We start from the raw sequence: 7500 nt of genomic DNA on the forward strand, positions 1-7500 counted from the left end.
CTCCTGGTGAAGATAATGGGACCATCATTTCAGAATTAAGGGGCACTAGGACCATTTCATGAGGGCTTATTCCTGGTGAAGATAAGGGGAGCATAATTTCAGAATTAAGAGGCCCTAGGGACCACTGCATGAGGGATGATTCTTGGTGAAGATAAGGGGAACATACTTCCAATATTAAGAGGTTCTAGGGGTCACTTTTCTAGGGCTGATTACTGGTGATGGTAAGAAGACCATACTTCCAGAATTAAGGAGTCCACAGTGCATTAAGAGTGACTCCTATGCCCGTTCACATGTAAGCACAAGTGAATGGGGCACACTAAATACCCAGCAGCAACATGTGATAGCCACTTAGCGACAAAGTCTTACTTTTCACTACATAAAAATCAGATGTGGTTATTGATGAGGCAGTTTAACTCGCCCACCCCACCCTGTAAATATGAAACCACCCATGGGAAGATATGAGGAATGAATGAGACATTTTGTGCCAGGATGCTAAAAATAAATAAATAAAATAGAATGTGATAAGAAATGGTTCCTGAGCAGCACAACACAAGTTGCCCTACAGGATCTGGGTTTACCTTCCTAATGATGATGGAAGAGCGATGTATGCTAGAAACCAGTGCTTGCTTCTCCAGTAAGGAAATTAAGATGAAGAACAAAAAGCTAAATATTCTTAAAGGAAGAAGGGTGTTAGATTTTTTGTTATAGCATGACTGACAAGGGTGAAAGCAGCCTGAGAGCAGTTTATCAGACCTAACAGTCTCCTTTCTTGCATCTTAAGACTATTTGACATCTGAGAATATACTGTAGGGCTCCTCACCACTAACACCAAAACAAACATGCATTTGTGTTCTCTTGTGTGCGCACACACACACACACACACACACACACACACACACACACACACACACACACACACACACACACACACACACACACAAGCTTATGCACACGTGCATTACACATATAGACAAGTGCACACACAGACAGCATTACACATATAGACAAGTGCACACACAGACACCTGGATAAACACACATACACAACGTGGAGCTGTTTGCATCACTTGCTTCCAGTAAGACCCAGTCTATAGTTTGAAACAACTGCTTTCATTAGATTCCCATTTCCTTAACAGAATCAGTGCTGTTCCAACCTTAATATTACTAACCTGCCTATGATAATGCAGTTTCTGTCTGCCTGTTCAGTTCATAATAAATGTAGCCATTTATAGTGTCCATTACACAGACCCTTACAATAAATAGACATCCTGCCTTAAAGGTGAACTAATACCTCATGATAAAGGCGTTACTGATTGCACAGTGAAAAGAAGACCTCATATCTGCCTTTGGAATGTTTTGGTGTGACATGTAATGATCATTACATTCTGACCCAGCTTTTAAGTATTGTATACACTTCCTTTGACCTAGACAATGATATTGCTTATGCAGTCTTACCACTTCAAATGCATCACCATTGTTACTTGGTTACTAGGCCGAACAGAGAGCTCACCCAGCAGGTGTTCCTAAAGTCCGAACTACAGACATACCTCGCAATTGTGCAGATTCTCGCAAAGTGTTCAGATTTTTGTCTCCTATTTTTGCTCAGTTCCTCATAACATTTGTGTTTTTTGGCAAATCATTGAGGATTAAAGTCAAATCATGACAGACAATTGAGTTTCAGACTTCACATCAATCAAAAAATGCATGCTCACAAAACATCTTTTAGTCTAGTAACTTGGTGGACGTTGAAAAAGGAAGACTGTAAGATGGAGTTCAGGGAAGAGTTAAAACAAGCACTGGGTGGCAGTGAAGAGTTACCAGATAGCTGTGCAGCCTCAGCAGAGGTAGTAAGGGAGACTGAAAGGTGCTTGGTGTGACATCTGGACAGAGGAAGGAGGACAAGGAGGCCTGGTGGTGGAATGAGGAAGTACAGGGGAGTATACAGAGAAAGTGGTTGGCAAAGAAGAAGTGGGATTGTCAGAGAGATGAAGAAAGTAGACAGGAGTATAAGGAGATGAGGTGCATGGTGAAGAGAGAGGTGGCGAAGGCTAAGGATAAGGCTTATGAAGAGTTGTATGAAAGGATGGATACTAAGGATGGAGAAAAGGACCTGTACCAATTGGATAGACAGAGGGACCGAGCTGAGAAAGATGTACAGCCGGTTAGGATGATAAAGGATAACAAGGAAAACGAGCAAGTGAGGAGAGTGTGCTGAGCAGATGGAAAGAGTACTTTGAGGGCCCGATCAATGAAGCGAATGAGAGAGAGAGAGAGATAGAGGAGGTTGGATGATGTGGGGATAGTGAATCAGGAAGTGCAACGGATTAGCAAGCAGGAAGTAAGGATAACTGTGAAGAGGGTGAAGAATGGAACGGCTGTTGGTCCAGATGACATACCTGTGGAAGCATGGAGGTATTTAAGAGAGATGGCAGTGGAGTTTTTAACCAGATTGTATAACAAAATCTTGGAAGCTGAGAGGATGCCTGAGGAGTGGAGAACAAGTGTATTCATACCGATTTTTAAGAATAAGGGTGAGGTGTAGAGCTATAGTAACTACAGAGGGATAACACTGATCAGCCACAGTATGAAGTTATGGCAAAGAGTAGTGGAAACTAGGTTAGGGAAAGTGATTATTAGTGAGCAGCAGTGCGGTTTTGTGCCAGGAAAGAGCACTACAGATGCAATGTTTGCTCTGAGAGGGTTGATGGAGAAGTACAGAGAAAGTTAGAAGGAGTTACATTGTGTCTTTGTAGACTTAGAGAAAGCATATGACAGGGTGCCTAGAGAGGAATTGTGATATTGTATGAGGAAGTCAGGAGTGGCAGAGAAGTATGTAAGAGTGGTACAGGATATGTACGAGGGCTGTGTGACAGTGGTGAGGTCTGCAGTAAGAGTGACAGATGCGTTCAAAGTGGAGGTGGGATTACATCAAGGATCATCTCTGAGCCCTTTCTTATTTGCAATGATGATGGACAGGTTGACAGATGAGATCAGATAGGAGTCCCTGTTGGCTATGATGTTTGCGGATGACATTGTGATCTGTAGTGAGAGTAGGAAACAGGTTGAGGAGACCCTGGAGAAGTGGAGATATGCTTTAGAAAGGAAAGGAGCAAAGGTCAGCAGGACTAAGACAGAATATGTGTGTGTGAATGAGAGGGAGAACAGAGGAATCGTGAGGATTTAGGGATTAGAGTTGGCAAAGGTGGGTGAGTTTTGTTCAGAATAACGGTGACTGTGGAAGAGAGGTTAAGAAGAGAGTGCAGGCAGGATGGAATGGGTGGAGAGATGGGTACCAGTAAGAGTGAAAGGGAAAGTCTGCAAAGTGGTAGTGAGACCTGCTATGTTATATGGGTTGGAGACAGTGGCAGTGACAAAAAGGCAGGCGTCAGAGTTGGACATGGCAGAGTTAAAGATGTTAAGATTTGCACTGGGTGTGACGAGGGTGGACAGGATTAGGAATAAGTATATTAGAGGGTCAGCTCAGGTTGGAAGGTTTGGAGATAAAGCCAGAGCGGCAAGATTACATTGGTTTGGACATGTGCTGAAGAGGGGTGCTGGGTGTATTGGGAAAAGGATGCTAAGGATGGAGCTGCCAGGTAAGAGAAAGGCCTAAGATAAGGTTTATGGATGTGATGAGAAGACATACAGGTTGTTGGTGTGACAGAGCAAGATGCAGAGGACAGGAAGAAATGGAAACAGATGAAGGCAGGGCACCAAGTATATAATGACAGAACTGTGAATTATTAATAATCACACCTCCTTCAAAGAAGCCTGCATATCATAGTTCAGTAATACACTGCCATGCCTTAACTGTGCACTTAGAAACTAGTGATATACTTTAAACTGCTATCAGTCTCTACTACTAGTGCTATTAACAGCAATGAAACAGTAAACTCTTGTTACTTACTGTAGGTGTTCTTGTTACTTACTGTAGGTGTTCTTGTTACTTACTGTAGGTGTTCTTCACTCTCTTCTCTTTCTTTTCCTCTTGTCCTACACAAACCATTGCTGCTTCATTTATCCATTTTTCCTAAATTTGTATATTACTGTATATCCCATGCCTTTGTTTTCCGACATACCTGCACATGTTGCTTGTGATTCGTGGTAATAAGATCCTTATTGTTTCATTCTATGTAATAGTGTTTTCATTTGATATCGGTTATTATGTAAAACTTATTCATGTTTTTTGTTATGACAACTTTATAGATTAATGCACTAATTCTTTGCATTGACTGTAATTCTCTAAAACTAGTATCTATTATGTTATCATAACTACTTTGCAAATTAATCCATTTTCACGTGGTGGTGATGCTGCGGTAGCGTTGCCGCCTCTCAGTAAGATGCTGTCCAGTTCGATTCTCAGCTAGAGCGTCTTCTGCGTGCAGATGTGCGTGAATGGGCGTACCTTCGTTGAAGGTTGTACGTCAGGGCTGGCAACTCAGTACGTAAAAATCAACTGCCAATCATTAGCGGACCGGAATTCTGCTGTGGCGACCCCTAACTGGGAAAAGCCGAAAGAAAAGACAAAACAAAAAAAAAATTGTATTTTGTTTTCTGTTCCCTTGGTCACCTCTGAAAGTAGTCTTATGCCCAATAGAGTTAACCCAGTTAATAAAATATAAATAAGTGAACAAATAGAAAAATGAAATAAATAAAAGGTGATCGTGTCCAGTCACGGTATAGCATTCTCTGTGCAAGTTTCTATGTAAAAGAGTAATTTCTGCATATGTCATTTTACAAGCAGCCTAAAAAGGCAGAACTTGCCAAAACACCATTGTTCATTTAGCATCTACTCATTTTTATTCTTGTCACCTGATTAGGATGCCATAATTTTAGCCTAAGTGAAGTTAAATTATACAATATTAATGTCCATTCCTGGATAAATCAAAAAACAAAAAGCCAGCAAAACATGACCCAGTGAAAAAGCTGAAATTTATTATAAAAATCAAAAGACAGCAAAAAAGTTGCACAGACCGGTTTCGGCTGGTATCCCATACACAGCCTTCATCAGTGTAAAGTAGGCAAAATCAGAGCTGTCATTTAAATACACTCCACACAGTTGTGATTGGTCAACCTTAGAACTTGTCATTCAATCCTGGTGGGAAAAGACCACCTAATTTAATAATCCACTTTTTTTCTTTTGAATTTAACAAAGAGTGCCAACCAGTTTTATTAGTTTTCTTGCCACGGATAATATCAATAACAGTAAAAACAAAAGATGCAGTAGAATGTGTTTGTTGATGCCTGTATAATGCATTATTAATTCTACCTTTTTTAATATTGCTGATGTGCTCAGAGATTCTCAATCTGAGGGGCCTGGATGTTTGGCCTACATAGAAAGCTCCACATGTACATGTAGCTAAATAAATAAGCCAATCAGAACTACAGTTTGCAAAAAATTTTATGTCATATACAACGGGGGAATTCCTACTCGTAAATTCTTTGGTCTTGGATATTTTAGCACAATTAGTGCAATGTCCACAAGGATAACATCCCACAGGTATTGTACCTGTGATAGTAGTTTGAATAGGTTCAGGACCACCAATGTCATGTGTATGTTTGTAGTGACTAAAAGTGCTACCAAGATTTCTGCCTTTCCTAAATGAAAACAAACATTTGTTAGGAACAATAGTGGATAAATCATGGTCATATAGTAGAAAGTTCCAATGTCTATGAATGCTCTGGATCAGAGTATCTGAATTTCTACCATATGTAGTGGAGAACCTGATAGGATGATTAATAGATTTATTATCAGATTTATAAGTTAATAAATCCTCTCTGTTCATGTGTCCTACTTTATGTATCGCATCAAAGACATGACCCATCTTGTATCCCCTTGTCCTAAAACGTCTAATTAAATCATGACTTTGTTCCTGGTAAGACGTTTCATCAGCGCAAATGCGTTTCAGTCTGATGAACTGAGATTTAGGGATGTTTTTGGAAATATGTGGAGGGTGAAAACTAGAAGCATGTAATATAGTATTATATTCCGGGTGTTTCCTGTAGACTTTGGTATCTAAAGTGTGATCAGATAATCTATTGATGGATACATCAAGAAACGTAATATTATCATGATCATAATGTAAAGTGAACTGGATACCCCATTGGTTGTTATTGAGATATGCCAGGAAGTCAAACAACTCTTCTAATTCACCCTTCCATACTGCCCAACAATCATCAAGGTATCTTCTCCAAATATCAAGATGTTCTAGATGGGTAGTTTTGTTAATGTTATAAATCAAATCCTTCTCCACATAAGCCATGAAAAGATCCGCATAAATGGGCACAAAAGATGAATTCATAGCGGTACCCTTAGTTTGCCAATAGCAGAAATCTTGGTAGAAAAAAACATTGTTGTTCAAAACATAGGAAGCCATATCCAATAAAAATTCATTGAATTCAGATGAATATAATCCAGAAACATCCAACCAATAAGAAAGAGCTTCTAAACCCCCAGAACGAGGAATGTTTGTGTATAGAGCACTAATGTCAAAAGTGCGCATCCACCAATCAGGATCCAGTTGTGTATCCGAAATTATCTATAAAAAATTTGTGGTGTCACGTAGTCGTGAACGAATTAATGATAGGAGAGGTTTTAATTTATCAGTCGGAAAAAGGGAAAGGGGTTCAGTGATGTAGCCCCTACCTGAAACAATAGGTCTCCCTGGGGGGTATATGGGGTCCTTATGTATCTTTGGTAGAAAGTAAATGTACTGATTAGATGAATCATGAACCAACAATTGGTGCATGAGATTGGCATCAATAATGGAAGCGTCTTTGGCATGGAAAAGAAATTCTTCAATTTCTTTTTGAAATCTAGATGTAGGATTAATAACCATTTTAACATAATATTTTTCATCAGACAATTGCCTAAGAGCTTCCTGATTGTAATAGTGCCAATCTAAGACAACAACAGCACCCCCTTTATCTGCTGAAATGACTACAATGTCACGATTATTTTGAATATTTCTGATGGCCTGTTGTTCTTGAAGGGTAATATTATTGGGTCGACAATCAGAAACTGATCGCACATAGTGAAGATCCTTGAGAATGTTATTCTGGAATTGTGAAACAACAGGGTGCATAGGTGGAATAAATTGTGATTTGTGGTATGTAAATTTATCCGAAACACCAAAATCAGCAGTACAACCAAAAAACATTCTTAAATTCAGCAATCTACAAAATGATACAACATCTTCTGCAAATGAATCCTCAGTAACAAAAAAAACAGGGACAAATGTAAGACCTTTATTAAGAATAGTGACTTCAGTGGGTGATAAAACATAACTTGACAAATTTAAAACATTATTGTTTGCAGGTAAGTCTACTTTGTCATGACAAGTTGTAATAGTCCGTGAATATCGGTTATGGCCTTTGTGTTTTCTCCCCCCTCTTTTGTACCTGTTCCTAAAGGGGCCCCTGTTAATGACCTCTTGGGGGTGGGTGACCCAGAGGCCATCTGTAACTCACTCTCAGGGCCTGAAGAGAACTCTTCCGTAGA

The sequence above is a fragment of the Protopterus annectens genome, chromosome 13.part0, assembly GCF_019279795.1.
Source record: "Protopterus annectens isolate FY-2018-M chromosome 13.part0, PAN1.0, whole genome shotgun sequence".
Taxonomy (NCBI): Eukaryota; Metazoa; Chordata; order Ceratodontiformes; family Protopteridae; genus Protopterus; species Protopterus annectens.